The 23,595-nt window shown below is 42.9% G+C and overlaps 1 protein-coding gene across 4 annotated transcripts in view; it reads left to right on the top strand.

Annotated features, from left to right (window-relative positions):
• The first annotated feature begins 8,427 nt into the window (after positions 1 to 8,427).
• Positions 8,428 to 23,595, top strand: part of LOC117825006 (endothelin-converting enzyme-like 1) — a 184,237-nt gene continuing 169,069 nt past the window's right edge. For 3 of the 4 annotated variants that reach the window (XM_034700580.1, XM_034700579.1, XM_034700576.1), the window contains exon 1: positions 8,428 to 8,896. The gene's annotated coding sequence lies outside the window, so the exon portion shown is untranslated. The remainder of the gene's footprint in view (positions 8,897 to 23,595) is intronic. The other variant, XM_034700582.1, reaches the window with a different exon arrangement.

Raw genomic sequence — 23,595 nt, 5'->3', positions numbered from 1 at the left:
ACCACACATGCACGGGGAGAACATGCAAACACCACACAGAAAGGCACCTGCCCGACGGGGGGACTCGAACCAGGAACCTTTCCGCTGTGCGGCAACAGTGCTGCTTTTCTTTCTTTATTTAAATGTTTGATTCATGATGACTTTACTCTTAAAATTTCAACTTAACTCCATAACATTATGATTTTATTCTTGAAATCTTATTTTTTTCATCTTTAATCTTCAGTTTTATTTAAACACACAATGAGAGGCAGAAGTAGCCACACATCTTCTAACTTTATTGCATTTTTACTCTGCAATACAAGTTATATTTTGGCAGCTATTTCAGCTTCGGTCTGAGTCTTTAGTCCTTTATTTTCTAGTGCAATGACCACACATGCCCAAAAAACAGAGTGAAGATGATGAAAACAAATGTCTAACTTGACTTTGTCTGGCAGTGTAAGAATGAAAAAGGGTGAGTTGCACTTCTATGACAGTTTCTCTTCAGCTCATCATTAAGATCTGGAGAGGAGTCGTCCACCTCAGCTGCAGGAAAGCTTGGCAGATTGGACAGGCTGGTCTGTTCTCCTTCAGTCCATACTCATCCATACCAGAGAAGAGATGCACTTTAAAATGTTATATAACAAGATTCTTAATCATGAACTGATTTGGTTTCTCCATGTTAATTTAAGATGCTGAAAGTGACCGCTCTGGATATTCAGCATGTAAGATGTCAGATTAAGTGAACATGCACGCACACACACATTTTATGCCATCCTCACATCAGTCAGAGCTCCGTCAGGTCGCACCGGTTGACTGTCATCATTAGCTTTTTGTTTCATCAGGTTACAAAAGTTTGTTTTTCTCTCCCGGTTCAGTTGTGACAGCAGCTGTTGAGCTGCATGGAGGAGGAATTTGAGTAATGATGCATTATTTTTTTAAAGAAAAAGATTATTCAAATAATCGTCGAATAGATGCCAGTGATTATCGAATAGTTTTTGGCTTTGAATTCCCGTTGCTACACTAAAGGTCAGTAAGTCCGAAGTGTGAGCCTTGAATCCCTCAAACCTAAACCCAGAAATCTCCAAAGCACTCCCCACAAACTTTGAGTGAAGAGATTTCCATAAAAACAGCTCTCCAGCTTGTTCTAACAGAACTTTGAGGATTATTCCACAAACTAGGTTTCCTAAATGGTAAATGTTTTTATTTCATGCTGGAGGCGATGAAGCAAACATCAGTCACTGCAAAACAGCCACGGGATATGTTTTAGCATTTCAAACAGATTACGTATTTGTGACTTCTTAAAGAAGCCTGAGCGGTATCGGGGTTGGGTTGTCATTTTAAAACAAGTTTATTTTCCCGGGGAACAGCTGTGTGTCTCACAGATTGTCTCACTCACTGATTAATCACCCACAAGCTTTCGGGGATATGAAACTCATCTTCTTGTTGAAATCACCGGCTTCCAAATGTGTCATCGGTGTGTGCGAGCGGCTGTACGAGTCTGTCCATGTGTCCCATGAGCGACCGTTTGGACCCTAATACCTGTGCCCTCCTTACACATGCCTACTGATGCAGAATAACATCCCACAAACCCTCAGTTGGCACCATGCTATCAAGCTATTAGAATAAAACGATGACTCTCGTTCTCAACCATCGCTCCTCTTGAGGTCCAACGAAAAGCCAAGATGGCGACGTCCAGGATGCCAAACAGGAGGATTAAAAGTTGCAGGCCACTCGTTGTCGTCATTGTGGCTACGTCAACTTCTTAAGAGCAGTGAGGTGTGATGTGGTGCGAGTGTATGTGTGTATGTGTGTGTGTGTGCGGGGTTTGGGGTGATTGGGGTTGAACCTACACACTCTCTTGTCATCACACCCTTCATGCACAACTCTCCCTTCTCCCCTTCTTCTCCTATCCTCCTCTCCATCTTGTTTTCTTTCCCCGTGAGTATATACGGTTACCTCTGCAGGACTGGCTACACCCCACAGTTCATCAGTGCATGTGTGTGTGAGAAAGAGAGTGTGCGTGTGTGTGTTTGGAACAGAGTGAGACATGTGATGATGGATTTATGGTACGCTCACATATGCTGAAGCAATCAAGGAATCACCCCCGACTCATATCCTCTGGCCTCATAAAGAACACACCAGTTTGAGGAGAGAGAGGGAGAGAGAGAGAGAGAGAGAGAGAGAGAGGGAGAGAGGATGGACAGATAAAAAAGCTGAATGATGGAGAGAGAGAAAACAGACGCAGGGAATGACCTGACAGACTGGAAAGGTGTCAGAAAGTTTTTCTTGCAGCTGGTTTGTTGAGCCTCAGGACGGAGGATGAACCGTCAGACGCTGAAGTTTGTGAAATATGAGAAATGTGGAGATGAGAAATACGGAGGGGGAATAAATGAGCGTGATTTAATGCAGCTCGTCTTTATGAGGTTGTAAGTCTTGTTTTTTTTTCTGATGAGTGATCGTTAGTTTATAGTCCAACTCCCTCACCCCTCCTCCCCTCACAGTTTGACTCTTCCTTTCTTCTTTTTCCATCTTCCTGCATCTCCGCCGGTAAATTATACGCTAGAATATCTCTGGAAGACGTAATAAGAAAGGATGTTTTTCCTATCATGGTCAATATTTTTTCCTTAAAGTATCGTGGTGAAAAGTTTCCCAGTGTTGGTCCCCGATGCTCTCCTTCATGCAGCCTCTGGGGTGACTTATAGTTTCCCTGCATACTAATGAGACAGTGGGTTTAATTGAAAGTGTACTTTTAAGATGGCTGTAATTGAAGGATATGTGCTCATAAACCAGAAGAAGAAAAATGTGGATTCAGATTAGAATAAATCTTAGAATATATACTTAAAAAAATAAACTTTTGCAAAAGTTTTAACATGAGCAGTTCACTTCAGAGGAGGTAAGGACAAGAGGCCGACCTTTGTGCTACAATTACTGACACACTATCGGCCAACTTCCACCAGATCTGTGTCCGGTGAGTGTCTGATCCGTCACAGCACCGGATCCAATAGGTTTCTATTCTAGTCAATGTGTTGACTTCCACTGGATCTGCTCCGTTGTGTTCCGGCTGCGTCTCTGATCCAGCAGGTCGGAGTCCTCCGGATCAGATACACAAGACTTCTAGTTTTGCAGGATGCCGGAGCACGACGCATCAATTTCAACAGAGCAGATAGAGCGGGACAGGAAGTCAGGCACCAAAACAAAATGAAAACATCCGGTTAATTTTCAGAATAAAACACTCTGTGTTATCACCAGATCGTATTTCACTTAACTACAACAACAAACCGTCATGATGAGCGGAGCCAGGCCTGGAGTCAACAGGTCAGAGGTTTTCAGAGGAACAGAAAGACAACATGGATGAGGAGAGGAGGAGGAGAATCCTTGATTCAGTGATTACCGTGGAAAAACCTCGGTCAGATGACTCCAGCTGTCCGACGGTCCTGCTCCATGCTGTGTTTTGAAAACGCAAACGGTGGGTGTTGACAGACGAGAGAGCAAGTCGCATCAGCGTCCCTCTAAATCCTCTCCTCCTACCTGAGAGCTAATTACACTCAGGTGTGGAGCGGGCAGAGAGAGACCCATGAGAGAGATACGACTACTGGTGGGTGTTGATGGATGGATCGGAGATGAGCTGGACATGGATCTGGTGAAAGTCCGATGTGAGGCATACGCTCAGCATGCTATTCAAAAGTCAGAAATTCCAAGATGCCTGTTGGATACGCAACAAGAACGTCCCTGGAAGTCAGAATTCCCACTCGGGAACTTGGATCATCTTTAGTAACCAAGTAACATAGAGACACAAATATCAGTCTGATTCGTAACCGCAACAAAAACTCCTCACTGGAGCTTTAAATGTGCCCTTTTTAACATTGTTCTATCGTTATGCAAAACTAATTTTCAAGTTAAAAACCTGTGCATTGTTTAAGTGCAGTGAATACATATATTAATACTACACGTAACCTTTAAGGGGCATATGTATCCCTCATGCACCCTCATGATGTTCTTACCTTTTATCTTTCTGACATCTGTGCTGTTTCGTTGAGCTATGTGGATAATGTGCAACATGTGATTTTAGCAGCTCCCCTGGTGTGTGATTCTCTGTGTGCACAGGGCTTATTGTTGATTTTTCATAGTGTTTATGATTTGTTTTACTTATTGGTTAATATATTATTAGTGTTATTATTATTATTATTAGCTCTTTCCACCTTCACACTCCTCTTCTTGCTCCCGGTAATATTCCTCCTGGTCTCAATCTCTTCTCCTCCTTGGCCTTTACCATGTCGGCATCACTAACTTTCGTTTTCTCTCTGTTTCTCCGTCTCCCTTGTTCCTCGCCCTTTCTCTCTGTCTGTTTAATAAGGAGGGACCGGCGGAGGAGTCGGCCTCTACACCCTCCTCACTCTGCAGAGCCACAGTCTCATTAAGGTGGGAAACATGCCGACACACACACACACACACACACACACACACACACACACACAAACACCTTCACTCCATACTGTAGGATTCAGTGGTTACCCGTTCCTCTCTTTTCTTTGCTGTCTGTATGATTCTGACCTTTTTTTCCTCTGAGTTCTATTGCTTTTCTTACTTCTGACCTTTTCATTTCTCTGAGCGTGTGATCGTCTCTGTTTTTTTCACACTTCCTCACTTTATTTGTGCTGACAAGCCTTTTCTGTTTCTACCTGCTAAACAGCTTTCTTCTGCTTTACTGATGTTTTCTTTCATTCTACACACTTTTATTTCTCTGCCTGCTCTTTTTCTTGTTCCCTGTTTCATCTTTAGCGGTGCCTGAAGTCACACCAAGGAGGCGTCATGTCAAGCATGCACTGCACGGAGCACAGGGTGTCTCCTTAACCCTGACATGACATGAAACTTGCTCTACTGTAGCAGCTCTTTCTAGTTTTACCAGCTTCATATTCATCAAATGTGTTTCTCTTTTTGATGTTTTGTTGTTTATTTCCATATTACTCCATGTTAGAGACAAGAGAAGTGTTTTAAAGGGAAGGTGGGGTTCATTTTACTCCAACCAATAATACAAAACCTATAAACCAAATGACAACTGAGCCAACAAAAGACATTAACTCACTATATTACCCGACTTTCTTAAGGCTGATTTATACTTCGAATCGACGGCGTACCCTATGCAAGAGGTCCGCATAGCTCCCGTACCTACGCAGAGGCCTACGTATGTAGATGACGTGCACCTCCTCTAAAATGTAACTACACGTAGAATCAACGCAGACTGCAAGCCCTGTGATTGGTCGGCTTGGCGGATCCAGTATTTCCTGGATCCCCCACTCATCGTCCACACATCGTCCGTGTATTTCATCTCCTCCTCTCTATTCTTCATGTAATCATGTCTGTATGATAAACAGCAACATGTATCAGCTGTAGATTAACATAACACGCTCTGGATCTCTGTGGAAAAGTAAACAAAGATCGTAGCGGGGCCGGGAGCAGGCGACCGGCTATGGGAGAGACCGCACTGCCCTCAAGTGTTTAGGCGGAGAATTGCTGTGTGACACGGACACATCAACGCAAAGTATGTGGTGCTCATGCTCAGTTTTATGTTCAATCCACCACAACAGGCAGAGAAGAATCCATCACCATGGAACGATAACTGACAGGGAATCACTCGGACTATTTTTAAAAAACTGTAAACATAAATCATTTTAGATCAATGCAAAATCTTCTGATCAAGTTTTTTGCCAATGTGTTTGTATCTTTAGTTAGTAGCCGGGCTATTACTGATTACTATTATTTATAATCGCCTGGAAACCTCAGCGGCTGAAAAATGAAGCCAATGCAGAAGTGCAGTTCCAAGAGTGGCCACTTGAGGCTGTCTCAGAAAGTGAGTCAAACCTTACAGAGCTCTATGTTGACGTGTGTTTGTTTTCTTTTTTAAACATTATTATTTTACTCCATATTTAACTACTATTAGGATTAGACAATACTAACACTATCTGACTATTTTATCTCTCTCTCCTCAAATACTGGTCCTCCTCCTCCTCCTCTTCCTCCCTCCTCCGGCCCGCACCCCCCCACCTCGTGGTCATGGCAGCTTTGACAGTGAGTGAGGAGAAAGAGGCCATGTGGTTTTTCAGATAAGCACAAACTTCTCCTCTCAGGAATACAACATCCCAAATCACTCACTTCCTTCCTGACACACACACACACACACACACACACACACACACACACACACACACACACACACACACACACACACTCACTGACAAGTATACAAACAAAATTAAAGAGAGATCCCCCAACTCACAGTCCAGCATCAATCATCAAACATCCAACATATTCTGGCTCTGATGTAATAATGCACACACACACAAACACACACACACACACACTTGAACACTCCCAGCAGACCAAGAGGTATTGCAGGCTGAGATTGCAGCTCGAGGTGCATTGCTACAGGTAAACTAATGCATAACCTCATATACAAATAAAAGAATCAAGTACAAATCTTTCAATAAAATACTCAGATGATAATTTCCTCTCAAGGACGTTGCTTTGTTTTGACTGAGACACTTAAAAAAAGGAAACAAACAGGTTATCATGTTTAGTTTTGGGGTAAGGTTTTGCTATTTGAGTTGTTTTTATTTCATTAACCCCTGATTATTATAAAAGTAGTAATGTCAAAGTATTATTAACACACCCAATAAGCAGATATGTCATTTTTAGGTCATCCAGAGTTGTTGTGTTGAAAAAGCTTCAGCTGAAAGAGCTTATAAACACTACGGTTATTAATGACATTTTAAGTGAATAAGTGTTATTTGTAAAGAGGCTCGTTTGAATAGAAAAAGGCCTGTTTTGTTCCAAATAATTCATAATGGTACATTTAAATGCATGCAAACAACCGTGGTGCACAGTTATTTGCTCAGTAGAGCAGTTTGTGGCCTGAACTAGTGTAGCAGGCACAAAAGCGGCACAATCCTTAAGTGAATCAGTGGTAAGTAAAACATTTTCTTTTTCAGAGTGTGCAGTGACCCTCACCTGCCTTATGACAACAAATTCAATGTAATGCATGTTTATATAAAGTGGCAAACTACAGTCTTGAAATTCTAAAAAGCAGATATTTACTGCAAGAATACACATTTGTATTTATTTATTATTATGATTATTATGATTATTATGATTATTATTATTATTATTTTCATAACCAATTTTGGTCTGAATAACTCATTTCTCTATCCACACCAAGCAGCAACCTCCGGACTAAAAATGTGAGTCCAATGCGGAAGTGTTAAAAACTGCAGTTCATCGAGGATCCGCTTGAGGCTGGCTCCAGAAGTACTGGAAACCACATACACACCAATTCAAAACAGCTGATATTTACAGCAGAAATAAACATGATTACAGCCTGGTTTAAAAAACGAGTGTAGTCTGGATAGCTCATTTCTCGATCGGCACAGACTGTACGGGGGTGAATTTCTTTCTAACGCGGCAATTTCAAAGATATTGAGATTACGAGTCTTCCAATGAGAGGCACAGCTGACTTGATTGACAGGCGGGAACCATAGACTGTAAAAAATATGGACGTAGTATCTGTGACGTCACCCGTCTGTTCCTGAGAGCTGTTTTGAAGCAAATCGACGGCAGCAGCCATATTGGTAATGCGGAACTCAACTAGGCAGAGTGTGACGTAGTGTGAGTCTCTTAGCCAATGGCTGTGTGTTCCCGACCGGGATTGACGTCAGTCATGTCCTTATTTGGGCAAAACTCATAATCTTAATATCTTCTTAACCGTCACGTTAGAAAAAAATTCACCCCCCGTACAGTGTATGCCATTAGAGAGATTAGCGTTGTAGGGCCAAGCCGTTTTTTGAACCAGGCTGTAAACATGTTTATTAATGCTGCAAAGATCGTCTTTTTCCCATTCATATCTATGTGGTTTCCGGTGTTTCTGCAGCCAGCCTCAAGCGGATTTTCGATGTATTGCAGTTTATATCACTTCCGCATTGGCTTCATCGTTTGAGACCGGAGTTTGCCGCTTGGCGGGAACACTGTAGCTGTTGGCCAGGAGGCTCAAAGCCCGCCTCTTACGTCACAATCGCTCAACAGCAGCAATATGACTCTGGCCGACGATTGGCCTGTAAACAGCGCTTCAGAAACAGATGGGTGACGTCACGGATACTACGTCTATATTTTATTCATTCTAGGATCCACATACTGTAGGGGGTTGATTTATATCATAACTCATTAGTTTTAAAAATATTTGTAACACGATGGTGATGAAGGGGTTCAGTTAATTTAATAATAAATGAAAGTGAAAGTGAAGTTGTTTGGTACTCATGAGGGAGCCTGTGGATTATTTTTGACAATTAATAGAAATTTAATTTAAAATGCAGTAAACTATTGCAATATGTAGGCGCAGAATGTCACTGTTGTTTTTGTTTGTTGATATTGGTCAGCAGAGGTCAGATCCGCCCACTGATGATCACGTGAGAGGTTAGGAAGACGACTGGAGACCTCACAGGTTGAGCAACATTAGCTTGTTTTTAGCTTGTTTAAGTTTCAGTTTTACAAGAAACTTGTAGTTACCGAAGCTGCTCCACGTTTCCTCTTTAATGTGAGGTTTAGTGAAGTTTAGAGAGGTTTACTGAGGTTTACTGAGTGAGTGTGAAGTTAAAGTGAAGTCAGGTCCGAGTCGCGGACCGGAAGAACTTTCTACTTGGCTGCTGTTCTTCTTCTGTGGTGTCCGACGATGGATCGCTGTTCTCAGTTGAACTGCAGGTGTTACCCGCTGGGTTTCTGCTCCGTGATGACAGGATCACCGCTGTTTTTCTGTCTGGATTTCTGCTCCATGAGGAGGGGAGTGTTCAGGATGGACTGTGAGTGTTACCTGTTGGATATCTACCTGTGAGAAGAGGACTGCTGCGCCAGGACAAGATTCCCGAGCCTAACGGTTAGTGACTGTTTCTGTTTCTGTTTCTGTCTCCAAAGGTAAAAGAGTATAATCATTTAAAAGTCACATCAAAAGAGTGTTAGATTACTTTATTGTTTTTTGCCCCTTAGTGTTGTCGTCATTAATATTTTGCTGGGTTATTTGTAGCTGTGTAGTGTAAATGTAACCGGAAGCTACATTTTAAGAGGTAACACCAGGGCGTAAAATTCACTTTGTACCTCATCTGCCATTGGCTATTGACCTCCAAAAATGTACCAGCCAAAAATATTTTTCACTGGCCAAATAAAAAAACCATGCCTTATTTGATTTAAAATTAAGTACCATACGTTTATATTATGAAAATCCAACTTAAAGCTGGGGTTGGTAATCAGATTTAGATACACTTTTTGTTATACTGGTTAAAATTATCTTTATGTCCTGATGGCAATCAATACATGATGTGTTCTTAAAAAAGAGCGAAGAAAAGCTGCTATCTACAGTAAACCTGGGAAAACACCAACCAATCAGCCTTTTTTGGGTGCCAAAATTTTAAACCATTCAAATCCCGTCCTGCCGTTCTGCCCGCCTCCTGTGTGTACATTTCCCCGGCGTGTACTCTGAGTCCCCGTCTCCTGCCTCTGCTTCCCCTGAATCTATTGACTGCCCCTCTCGCTCAACCTTGGACCTGTCCCCTCTGACCCCATGAGGTGCTTTGCTCAGGACTGTAGTCCGGATTAGAGTCTAAAAAGCTCTCACCACGGGGCTCTGACAAGCAGAAGAATTAATGACATTTAGTAAGTCCTACATAAAATATATATGTATTGTAGCGTCCGTCCGGACGCTGTAGTGACGACGAGCCGATTCGTGAACACGTTGATCTTTACTAACCGGTCACTGTCAGCCGTAGAGTCGACTAAAGAATACGGTTATGTACAGATAAAATTAGATTATTGCTATTTTATTAGGTCTTACTCCGTTTAGCTGTTTGTTCCTTTTCTTGATCGTCTCTTGCTTCTTTGTTTATTCTTTTTGTTACGCCGGGAATGTGTTGCCACCATAGACTGTATATAAAATGGACAGCGATGCTCCAACTTTTCCCGTTGTACGGTTAGAAGCCAAAAAATCATGTTCCAATGTGCAGCCAGAGTCTGCATAGTAGAGAATTTCTGTGGTTGCCACAGTCATTTCTGTGTTGCCACGGTAACGAGCTCCTCTAATAACTAACGAAAAAGAAACTTCTTAGAAAAAAGAGGCCTTGACCACAAAACAGTCAAATAATAACTACATATCACCACAGCATACTGATGAGAGAAACATTCCTACGACGTGTATTTATTTTTTAAAGTTTGACCACAGCCCCATTCAAATGAATGGTGGAGACAGAGTTTTTGAACTATACTGCAGCCAGCCACCAGGGGGAAGAGTTTTTGTGTAAGCTTCACTTCCAGCCGAGCGAGCTGCAACCCTGGTCGCCACATCTTCCTTGACGCGCTCTTCCCGCCGTGCTTCTTCAAGCAAAGGGAATGAATAGAACTCCAGTAGCTGACATCACGCCGTTCCAGACGTATCAAATCACAACACATTTACAGCGCGCCACAAGGGTCAAAATAGCCTGACAGTCGGCAGAAATGGGAGAAAGTATGAAAACAAAACCTCACATGCAATACAAAATTTTCCATCGGCCACTGGCGGGTGTGTGTTTTTGTTTTACACGCCAAACAAATTTTTTACCCGCCATTGGCGCTTTGCGGGTGTTCATTTTACACGACAGGTTTTTAATTGGGGGCGTGGCTGACTTGACTGGCAGAAGGCCCGTCTCAACACAACCTCTTTGCCTCATGTTAGATTGAGTCAGCATTTCCAATATGGCGACTGATGCTGAAAGGCTTCAAAATGCTGCATCAGAAACCAGTGTGTCACGTCCAGGTATATAGTTTGTTTCTGTTTGGTCATTTCAGCAACAAGGCGATTCAAAGTGTGTCACACAAGACATAAAGAGAATCATGACACAGAGAAATTGGTTCACATGAGAAGAGAATATGTAAAGAGTTCAAGTAAATAAACCTGAAGCTAAAATATTAAAAGACATTTATAGAAAGTGTAAAAAAAAGAGCCAATGTCCATAATGTGGACCGGCTCTGGCTGCATACATAAGTAAGTGCATCACACTTAATGAACTGCCGGATTTGTGTGTGTGTGTGTGTGTGTTATGTTAGTTGTTAGTGTATGTGTGTGGATGGGTGTGTGTAAGCCAGTGCTCTGTGCCCCTGTGTGGCGCTTTTATGGGAGCGATTTATCGTCCTGGGTCTCCAAAGTGAATATTAATAGATTTATAGCTGGGGAAATTTTGCCATCCATCTAAACTATGAAGGAGAGGGGGATCTAATCCGTCAAGAAAACAGAGTGAGGGAGAGTATGAGGAGAAAAAAGAGGAGACGTGTTGGGTTGGAAGATGAAGAAAAAGAAGAGAGGAGCCTCTCTGGAGGGCTGGGTGTGGTGTATTGATGCATGCAGTGAGTCAGACTCTCAGTCACCTGGACGCAGCAGAGTGGGAACACTTTGGTTCTCTACAGCTTCCAGGTGTCTGGACTTTACTTCAGTGTTAATGCTCTGACAGCCTTTTACTATTATTCCCTTCATTTGAACACAAAGTCATGGAGTTAACCTGCATTTTTAAAACACATCGTCAGCACCATCCTACTCAGTTTTTCAAGCATCTTCCGAAACAGGTCTTGCAGGTTTCTGTGATGACTCTTCCCCGGGACTTCCACTAGATCCGTGTCTGGTCTGTCTTTGATCCTCTGCGGTCTGGAGCAGGACCGCCGATCACCTGGAGTCATGTGAACGAGGTTTTGCCACGGTAATCACTGAATCAAGGATTCTCCTCCTCCTCTCCTCATCCATGTTGTCTTTCTGGTCCTCTGAAAACCTCTGACCTGTTGACTCCAGGCCTGGCTCCGCTCATCATGACTTTGGTTTGTTGTTGTAGTTAAGTGAAATACGATCTGGTGATAACACAGAGTGTTTTATTCTGAAAATGAACCGGATGTTTTCATTTCGTTTTGGTGAAACCTGACTTCCTGTCCCGCTCCATCTGCTCTGTTGAGATTGATGCGCCGGCATCCAGCAAAAACATAAGTCTTGTGTATCTGATCCGGAGGGCTCTGACCTGCCGGATCAGAGACGCAGCCGGAACACAACGGAGCGGATCCAGTGGAAGTTAACACATTGACTAGAATAGAAAACTATCAGACCTTGTGCCGTGACGGATTGGAGACGGACCTGACACGGATCTGGTAGAATTAAACTCTCTCTCTCAGACACATCACACAGAAGTGGATAACTCTAGACCTGGTCCATCAGCTTTACTCCACAACTAACTGTCGTTAGTGCATCTGCTTCAAGTTTGGGTCTTGTTTCATCCTGTATGACTCTCTTTCCTATAATCAACCGCTCACTCATACACTATCCTTTCCTCAACTTAATGGCCTCCTTAAAACTAGCTTTATCTGAACCTCTCCTCTTTCCTGTCCTTTTTAAATGAATAATGTTCACTTCTTCTGTCTCAATCACATTTCTATGTTTTTAAAAGGACAGATACAAGAGTGTGTTTGATTGTATACAAGGATATCTTCGTCTGTCCGTGCTGTTGGCCCCAAATTCATAATTGACGCTTCTCAAAGTGTCCCGGCAGTTTTCATGCTGTTACAGTTCAGCTCACTGTCAAAAACTGGTAACAGCCGTTTGTTCTGCATCGCCTCTAACTATCTGCTCTAATCTACTCGATCTGGGAGTTTGTTTTGGTTGCTCGGCCAATGAGGCCGTTTCATACACACCCAGAACGTCTCTGCACATTTTGTGTTGGCCGTGCTGTCTGATGGATCTGTTTCTGCGTGTGTGCGTGTGTGCGTGTGTGCGTGTGTGCGTGTGTGTTAGAGAGAGAAAGAGAGAGAGAGAGAGAGAGATAGGAAGTGTGTGTGTTTTGGAAAGTATAAAGGGCAACAAACAAACTGATTCCCAGAGTGTTAAAAGTACCTCAGAGCACCGTGTGTATCCGTGTTGAGGTGGTAGTTGGATAGAAAACTTCGATGGACTTTAAGAAGAAGAAGAGAGCATTGAGAGCGTACGTGTGTGTGGGTGCCAGAGCTCTTTAGGGACCCATTAGCAGTGTTTTTTTGTGTTTAATAGGGAATGTAATTGATTGAAGGTTGTTGGAAGGATAATGCTGTTTTTAAACTCTGCCTCCTCCTCCATCTTAAAGGAATCCAATACTTTCTGTTAGCCTGCTAAAAGCATGAATAAAAAACGATTGGTTTTGGCCAAGTTCTGTGCCAGTGTTTTAAAGTGAGGGAGGAGGAGGAGGAGGAGAAAGAGTATAAGATGAGAGGAAAAAAAATGTTTGGAAGCTGTTTGTCTTGCAAAGAAACAGGAGCACCGTTACTCTGATTGATTCTCCAATGGCTATTTGTTCAGCCGATCACAGCGCAGTACGCTTTATGTGGAGGAATTTTCAAGTTTGCATTCGATCATATCCAAGCCTCCTTGACACAACGTCTCCGACTGCAGCCCCGGCATCACAGCTCTGAACTCTCAGCAGTCAAATACGTGCAGAAATGCAGCCTTATGGAGTTTCAGGCCGGGCATGAGAATCAGGCTCACATCGCACTTTGTCAGTTCCATCCAAGCGGCAACCTCCAGCCGCAAGAATTGAAACCAATGTGGAAGTGTTAAAAACTGCAGTTCCTTGAGTGTCCATTTGAGGTTGGCGCCAGAAGTACCGGAAACCACATACACACCCATTGGAAAAAAACGTTCTCTACAGCAGAAATAAACATGTTTACAGCCTGGTACAAAAAACTAGGGGGTGAATTTTTTCATAACGCTGCACTTTCAAAGATGTTAAGATTACGAGTTTTGCATTATGAAACAAACAGATGATGTCACTGAAACCCCGTCCATGTTTTATGAAGTCTAAGTTAAACAGCGACATGCAGCATCACCTTGTCTAATCATTGATGGAAATGTTAATTTGAATTTAAATTATATCAAAGAAGCAGGCTGATGTTTTGAAGTGTTTAGTTTGATGTTTATTCGTCCTGCAAAGAGGCTGAGAAGGATCTGTGTCATGGCGTCCACTTTTTTATGTATCTGGGGTTCATAATAGGGATAGGCATCAAGCCAAAATACTTTTCATTAATTCAAAATTATTGGTAATCGAGTGGGACGAGGTGCTGCTAGTAGTGGGCACTGGCAGCGTCCATCTCAACCTTCATGCTGGTGTGTCTGTGACGCAGCAGCTTGGCGTAACTTAGAATTTTACAGCCATGCTCAGTCTCCGCGATTATCTCTGTTTCTGAATCTCACACCACTACACACATATTTCCAGAGACTGTCGCTGAAGTTAGAATTCTTCTTCTTCTGTTATTTAATGCAGTTAGAAAACAGCTTTAAAGCACTCTATAACCACCATCTGGCGGGAATACTGTATTACAACGAAGCGCCAGTGAAAACGATGAAAATAGTACTTTTAAAATGAGATATTTTCCACATTAACTCTTTGATTTTTGATATGTGAACCAATATTCAAGCATTAAAAAATCATGTCCCATCCCTTGTTAATAAGTGGACTAATAAAGGTTCTTGACAAGGTGAGACCAGGGTCCTGTCTTGGACCAGGGTCCTTTCTCACCATGACAAGATTCTATCCCCCATAACCACAGCTCACTTTACATTATCCTTTACTTGTTTGTTTCACATGAGAGTGAAAGACAGATCTGTCAGCTGAATGTCCTACATTTTTCATGCTGTGTATACTCTTTACATGATTATTAGTAGCAGAGCACAGTGTCAGACATTTACTGGCAGGATACCTGATGCACTGGATTCAATCTTCCCTATCTGATAACCTGGCAGTGAGAGCAGCCTGTAAGAGTCATGGACCTGACACAGACTGTAAAAACACTGTAAATGCAATATGCATACTAAGCCTTAAAAGTCCTCACTTTGCTTTCTGATTTGAGTTTCAGGTTAAGAGGCGTCCGTGAAGATTTGTCCTCCAGGTTTAATGACGCTGTATGAAAAGCCCATCAAATGTTGCAGAAATGCCGAGTCATCAGGCGAGAAGCAGAGCTTGTTATTCTGACTGTAGCTCCGGCGAGAAAGGTGACATTTTGGAAATGAGAGTCCTGCATTGAGCACATGTTGATTAGTCCATTTGTTCCCTCACAGTGCTTGGATTGTGAGGAATTAAACAGCGCTGAAGTCAATTAGCGTTTGTTTCCTACTTCAAACTGTTAATTTCTCTCTTTTTAAGCCAGTTAATTTATATATTTATATCCTGTCACCTTTAAATTCCTTAAACATTTCTCGGTTTAGTCACACAGAAAACCGCCCAGAGCGCAGTCAGGGAAGTCATCACTCTCAGACTTATACTGTCTCCCTCATATTTCACAGCAGGTCATTTGAAATCTTCCGTCCACAGAGTTAATTTTGCCTAATTTCAGCCTTGATTTAAGTACAAGAAGTAAACATTCACTCCTGAACTCGTGGACTGATACGAGCTCACTTTTAGTGGACTTATTAACTCGATGTCATTAAAGTGGCTGAAATGAGGAGATTTGATTCCAATCGAGAGGCTGAGGTTTTGACTCGGTAATGATTTGGTACGTGGTTCTTGTTTTTGGGCACATTACCCAGGATTAATTCAAACCTGCATGAGATATGACATTTATAATCTGTCCTCAGCTAATGGAATCAAAATGTGCACAGTTTGAGCTCTGATAGTGCTGGAACTGGGTTTGTGCAGATAAATGTCACCTGACGGGTGATGTTTTTAGGATTTTTTAAGGTCCAATCGATCCATGTTGTTTCACAAGTTTTATTTTTAGCACATGTGGAGTTTTTAATGGTTGTGAAGCAGATTGAAGTAGATTCTGATGCCTCTTTGTGACCTGCAAGACCAAACTATACCATCAGCAACGCGATCAACACTATCTATATTGTAATTTTTGATGCCTGAAACTGCTGTGAGGCGGTAGGCGTCAGACCAGATGAGCACGCTGAGGAAACAGCTTTTCTTAACATTTTCAACCACAAATATTCACAATGATTGACATGTTATGCAACTAAAAGAAAGCACAATGAGTTTTTTGTCAGAATATATAACCTTTGGCATGTACAGTTTAAGATCATCTTTGCCCACAGGGGGCGCCAGAGTCAGTAAAAACAGATAGTTCCTCACAGGAGCTTTGAACTGAACATTTCCACTGATGGTGAAGTGAAACCTGGGCTGTTCTCGAAACCGCCCTCTACATACTACATACTGTGTTTAAATTTAGTATGTAGTATGACTGTTCTGTTGGATATGTTCTGCAGGATGCTGGGTCAGGCGTCACTGGATTTGCGGTTTTGGTAAGCGGTAGTAAACAACGGCCAACTGATAGCGAAACTGCTTCCTAAGCATCACTTATGATTAAAAAAAGTTAAGAGGTGGTTTATATGGAAATTGATCATTTTCACAGCTCCTTTTTTTTTTTTTATATATTTCTGGTTTGTGTCATGTTAATCACAAACTGTCAAATATTAATGCAATTTATTCTTGCAGCAAAAGAAAAGAAAGAAAACCTTTTTCTTCTGTGCTTGTGACTGTGTGCATGCAACCATCACCATTCCTCTTAGAACTCTGGCCTATCTTTTATTGACAGCTAATATCATGTTCTGTAAAAGAGGGCGTGCACACCTAGGTGGGCCAAAAAAAATTAAAATAAAAAAATAAGAGAAAGTGAAAGAAAGATTACATAAGGATATACAAAGGGACAGGGAGAGAGAAGGAGAGAGAGACCTAACACACTTAGATGGAGAGGGACCATCTCACCATGATTCCAAAAAAATCCGTGGGGTGATACTAATGATTAAGCAACCCTTAGTGTCCACAATCATTACTGAAGCTTGGGTCGTAGAGGGTTGCCGCCGTGCTGTGTTCTATTTGTGTAACAAGACCACCACTGGTGCAGATGAAACCACTTGGGTCAGATCAGCCGAGCGGTTTGGCCCGGCACCCGGGCCGCGAGAGCAGTCAGACCGCAGGACCCAACCCGCCGCGGGAGACCCAGGCCAGGGGACAAGCCAAGGACCCAGACCGGAAGCAAACAGGTACCGCCGGAGCACCCAGGGCGACCCCCAGGTCACCCAGTAGGAGGAAAGGGGGGCGAGGGGGGAGAGATCCTGCAGCCCCCCCAAGGGACACCCCCACAACGCCGCCCCCACAGCCCCCCAAGACGGAGCCGAAAGGAGCCACCAGGGCCGAGGGGGCCCAGCACCAGGAGCAGACACCCAGGCAGACGGGCAGGACCAGGACCAGAGCCCGCCAACCGGCGCGCCGGAGCGGGGGGAGGGCAGAGGCGGCAGGGCCAATCCCCCCCGCCCCCCCCCCAGACGGCCCGACCACTCCCCCCCAGCCATGCCCCCCACCCACGCCCTGCGACTGATGGACCAGGCCGCGGGGGCATGGAGGGACACCCCAATGGCTGCCGTTGTAACACCCCCCCAGGCCGCGCGCCACCCCACCCCCCAAAGAGGACCGCGAGGGAACCCCCGGGAAACCAGGCCCCGAGGGCAGCCGCGGACCAGGCCCCCACAGGAGAGGGGGCAGCAGGGGGACGGAGGGTGACAGGGACACCATTTTCACAGCTCCTTAAAACTGAGTGCCCCCATCATATATGGAAAAAAGAAGAAGTGTGACGTTAGCACTGTGCATTGTGGGAAACGGTACACGAGGGAGACTGGTGCACTGCTTTTTTGTGTTTTCAGCCTCTTGTTCAATGTTTTTGTCTATTATTGGTTTTCTTTGACTATCATAAAATTGACTGGACTTATTTTCTATGTATGAAAAGGATAACCCGGGACCTCCACCAGATCCATGTCCAGTCCGTCTCTAATCCGCTTCGGTCCGGTCCATGCTCTCTCGTCCGTCAATACCCACCGGTTGCATTTTCAGATCGCAGCACTGAGCAGGACCGCAAGTCATATGACCGAGGTTTTCCCATGGTAATTACAGCATGCTCCAGCATCCAGCAGAACTAGAAGTCTTGTGTATCTGATCCAGAGGGTTCCGACCTGCCGGATCAGAGATGCAGCTGGTATGCAACGGAGCGGATCCAGTGGAAGTTAACACATTGACTAGAATAGAAACCTATCAGATCTGGTGTTGTGATGGATCAGAGACGGTCCAGACACTGATCTGGTAGAATTTGGCCTTTAGTTGCTCTTCCAGAGTCTTTGATTAGCAGCAAACCATCTAAAGTTGTATTGACCAATCAGAGTCAAGTATTAAACACAGTGTAGTAAAATCTAGTGACACCTTTTCTTCTACATAATAATGTTTCATTTGGTCTCTTTGATGGACGGTTATGATGTTGAATAAAGTGTTTCAGTAATGAGTCAAATAACAGTTATGTTGTAAAACGTTCCCTCTTTTAATCCATCAGGAGCTCTCAGTGCGTCTTTCATTAATTTAAAACAATATTTTCGGCCATCTTTGATTCCATTATTAGTTCCTACAGACATTACAGGGTGTCGTCATCCCTCTGGCTCCCCGCCTCACACTTGGTGGCTCTGTCAAAGCCATTTCTACTTATTGATGCCGTAATGTCATTCAGGAGAGTTGCTTAGTCACTTATGATGTCATATTAGCAGCACTGATTGATTTTACCATCGAGTCATAGATGCTGTAATTGGTCCCAGGAATAAATCTCCAAAGTGGCCTCATTAATTAAGACGCCGCAGAATGACTCAGCGAGGATTTAATGGTTTGGCAGATCAAGCGCAAAGAACAGTTGAATACATTTTGAATACTTGAGGAGTGTTTGATTTATCTCACCTTCACGCAGGTGACACATTCGCTGTCGTAGCACTTTAAAGGTTTGATAAAAGTAACAAACACTCTTCAATCACCTGAACTCTACAGGAATGTTTGATGTGAACTTTAGTTTCCTCAACAATGAAACCCGTGATAGAACGTTTTGTAGATTATCTGAACTAATTTTCCCAAATTTATACAAACACTTACAGCAAATCTCTGGCTACATGACATCAGAACTAGATTTGACTGATTATGTCTGTGTGTCTTTATGGGTTACATTGAGTGTATTTCTTCTTGCACCACATATGCTCCTATTTAATTTTACATCTGCCCTTTACTTTGGATTTAATGGTTAAATTTCTCTTTCATGCCTTTAAATTGATGTTATATCTACATCCAAGAAAAATCATTAGTAGTAGTTTGGAAAGAAAGAGAACAGATCTGGATTTAAAGCTCCTGTGAGGAACTTTTAGTTCGCGTGGATTTTGGCGCCCTCTGTGGACAAAGCGGCACCTGTAGTCTCTTTACTGATCTTGTCTCATGCATGCATTGGTGTTTTCAGAAGAAAAGAACATCTTCCTGCAGTCTTTGAACAGTCGAATATCTCACTTGTTGTAAATCTTTGCTGTGGAAAACCCACAAAAAGATGTGTTTCTGCCATAGAATGTATAAATGTATAAATAATGGACATAGTATCCCTGACGTCACTCATCTTTTGCTGAAGCTCTGTTTTGTGGCCGATCATCAGCGGGAGCCATATTGGTGCTTAACTCAACATAACTGCTGTCGAGTGAGTGTGACGTAAAGAGGCGGGCTTTGAGCCTCCTCGCGAACAGCTGCAGTGTCCCTGCATGTCAATCAAGTCAGCTGTGCCTCTAATTGTGGAAAACTCGTAACCTTAATATCTTCGAAATTTCCGCATTATGAAAAAATTCACCCCCCATACAGTGTGTGCCCGATATAGAAATGGGCTATCCAGACTACACTCGTTTTTTGAACCAGGCTGTAAACATGTTTATTTCTGCTGTAAAGATGGTCTTTTTTTGAATGGGTGTGTATGTGGTTCCTAGTACTTCCGGAGCCAGCCTCAAGTGGACATTCCAGGACATACAGTTTTTAACACTTCCACATTGGCTTCATTTCTCGCGGCCAGAGGTTGCTGCTTGGTTTTTGCATTGTATCAGTGTTTTCAGGCATTAAAGGTGACATATCATGCAAAATGGACTTTTTAATGGTTCTCTACCTGAAATATGTTTCCCTGGCATGTCTACAAACCCCCCGAGAATGAAAAAAATCCATTCTGCCCCTGTTCTGATTTCTCCACCTTTCTGTAAATGTGTGTGAAACGTGCCGATTCAGACTTCCGTGTTTTTGTTACGTAACAACAATTTCCGGTCTGTCACAGAGTCAGAGCTCGGAGCTTGTTCAGCCCATAGACTGTATAAAATAATACTGAATCCCCCCTCCGTTTTTCATTACCTGCACACATGTGTGCTAACAAGGAGCTTAGGAGAGAGGCATGCTAGTTGTAGACTGTCTTCATAAACACAAAGCTTGGTTTTACTCCCCACGTCTGCAGATTTGAAGATCTAGTGGATGATTTTTATTTATCATGGATAAGTGCTAGCGCTACTTAGCATAGCTACATAGCTACATGTTCGTAGCTGTGTACCAAGACACACGTCGACATACTGATAAATAAAACAACAAGAAACACTAAATCTGTGACCAATCCTTCAGAAAGGTCCTGCTGCAGGCGCCTCTCCGTCAGGATCAGATTCTGGATCAGATTCAGAGGGTTGAAGTAACGCGATCTCTGAGCAGCCGTGTATATTCAGCCAACATGTAAACATTAGATCAACGTGCTGGAGAGCCGAGGCCACACCCACTTCCTGAGGGGGCGTGGTCAGAGAGAAAACAGAGTGTTCTGAGGAGGACTGAAGAAGAGAGGTTTTCAGACATGCCAAAATCTGATTTCAAAGTGTTTTTTTGAGCATAAACTTTAAAGACATGTTTTGGGGACCTCTTAGACCAATATATATTGATGAAAAAAGCGTGATATGTCACCTTTAAAAAGAACTGCATAGGAATGATCAGTCTTGTCACTGAGGCATCAGTTTTAAGTTTGCTTCATAACGATTTAAAAGTTTTAACATAACAGCAATCTCTGGTGTTGAAAAAAAGGAAGCCAGTGCAGAGATACAAAAAACTGCAGTTCCTGAAGTATTCACTAGAGGCTGGCTCCAAAAGTCAGGAAACCCCATGAGGCCCCATTTTAACGCTCCCATTTTTAGAAGTAGAGATAAACAAGTTTAAAGCCTGGCTCAATAAATTGCTTTGCTCTGGATAGCTCAATTCTTTATTTGTGATAACTTCTCTTAAGTCATCTGTGTTGAATATTTCAGGGCTAAGAGTTACGCCACATTTTAATTGTAATTTGAGTCTGTGTCTTCACCAAAGCCGCTGCCATTTTTAGCTTCATAACACCTTCAGAGACCAGTGGGTGACATCACTGAGACTACCTCCATGATTTATACAGTCTGTGGGTTTGATTTGTAGAGTTGGCAGAGCTGCTGAAGTTTTGCTGAAGTATCAAACCCTAAAAGTTTAAAGAGACTTCTTATCACAAAACTACGTATTATTAAAGTACGTCTTTTTTGTATATTTACGGCTTTAATCAAGCAAATTTTATGGCTTCTGCTCTCGTGAATTTACCACTTTTCCCTTTGCAACTTTATTTATGTTGAATTAATTGTATTTTCAATACTAGTCTTTATTATTATAGAATGACTCCTTTTCCCTTTTGATATTACAACTTTATCTTCAAATCTCTATTTTATTCCACCCTGAATATGTCCCTAATCCTTTGTTTTTATTTAGACCTTAAGCATAAGTAGAATCATAAATTCTCTTTTCTGGCGGCCTGTTTGATGATTGATCAGACTCACTTGTGCTCAAAGTTCCTGGTTGCTCTAAACAACAATGAGAAATACTCACGTCGACTCGTCATTGGCACAAAGAATGAAACACTCCACGATCCTTTCTCCAGTAACATGAAAACTCACCTTCCTCTGGTCAGATGGTTGGCTTAAGCACAAGTCGTGTGTTTGATCATCACAGGTGGCAGAAAGCTCCCAGGTGTGGTGCTGAGATCAGTTTAGCCCGGAGCTTCCTGTTGGCTCACTGTGTGTGCGAACGAAACACACCAACGGCTCATGAATCATGAGGAGAAAAAGCTGCTTTTCTTCTGAGTTTTTATCGTATTAACCAATTTAAGGTTTCTTAGAACTACCATCCATGGCTTTCTGTAGCAGCCTCACATACAGTAGGTGACGACTAATGAGAAAGTGATAAAAGATACGGGGAGAGAAAGACAAACATACAACCATTAAGTTATCAAAAGCATCAGAAAAGAGAAGCTGTTTTCAAACTCAATTACAACTTTATTTAAGACTCCAAATCCAAACAAAAGGCAAAACGATAGACAACGTTAGAGAAGCACAACAAAAGCACATTTAAAACTCATATTTGCATAAACTGTATTAAAATGTCTACATCCGTTAAAGAAAAACCAACACCCAAATTTAGACCTTACTGCAGAGGCTGCATACGTCTCAAGGGTCTCCTTCTGTCAGGCCTTTTTTTGCATGACTAAATTTCTAATTTGAGTCCTGAACTAAAACATTACAGTCTCTGTGTGACTTCAGCTGCAGCTCGATTCAGTTAGGATCACTCGAGAGAGACAGAGTTCAGTCCCCTCGCTGCCGGTAGCCTGTTGATGACTTTGTTTTGCTCTCTGTGGTTTCCAGGAGACATATGGTGCATGCTCTGGTCTAGACTTGGTTCTCAGGCCCTATAAGTGATGCTGAGATCAAACAGCAAGCTGAAGGAGAGATCACTCTGCTGTGAAAGACCACGATCCCGGCTCTGATTTCTGTGTGAGAGGGAAAGGGGATCAGTATGTAGCTATCTGAGAAAGTCTGCCCATCAGTCAGACTGCAGTGGGAGACAGTCTGGACTCTGGACTTGTGTGTGCAGTGCATGTAAAATGAGCCACATGTGTTTTTGCGCTCATGTGTGGGAGCGAATATGTACGAGCACAGAGAGTAACGTGAATATCAGAAAAGAAGCAGAGAGCGTGAGTGTGTAATGTGAACATCAGACGTATTCTGTACCCCGCTGCTCTCCTGCACCGCTGTCATCTATTCAAACCAGTCCTGCAGGAAACCACAACATCTGGAGAAGTCATCACACACACACTTGCACACACACATGGTCCATCGCATTCCAGACCAGAGGTATAGTCCATATGTAAAGTCCATAAAACCCTGAAGGTGTCTTTATTCATCTCTGTTTAAGCTCTCGCATGTAGTCGTGTGTTTGTGTGCGAGTACATGTGTGTGTTTTCAGATGAGCAGTAGCAGCAGTAGCCTCCGGGTGTCACAGCAACTTCCAGCTGAGGTCACTTTGGTGGGGGCAGGGTGGGTGTAGGTCGGTGTGTCTGGAGCAGGAGGCCCCAAGATGTTGGAGGCAGAGCTGGTCACTTGAATCACTTGACTTTGAATTTTAAAAAGCGGTCGTTTATCAGTGAGTGCAGAAATTCTACATAAACTTTTAAGGGAGCTTTTAGTATCATGATGTTGTGATGACTGTTGGACTCACTCAGAAAAGAACTGTTAGAACTTGAAGATGGTAGAAACAACAACAGCTCAAAACGGAAAAAACTTGACCTTAAAAAGTAATAAAAGTAGAAGTTGAGTTTGACTCATTGACATTTAATTTCTGCGTACATTGTTAATTGTCTGCTATTTTGTCCCGTTAGGCACACCGTAGTTAATCCACTGCAGCATCTTCCTGCTTC

The sequence above is a fragment of the Notolabrus celidotus genome, chromosome 14 (assembly GCF_009762535.1).
Source record: "Notolabrus celidotus isolate fNotCel1 chromosome 14, fNotCel1.pri, whole genome shotgun sequence".
NCBI classification, from domain to species: Eukaryota; Metazoa; Chordata; class Actinopteri; order Labriformes; family Labridae; genus Notolabrus; species Notolabrus celidotus.
This window is presented reverse-complemented; position numbering and strand designations above follow the sequence as displayed.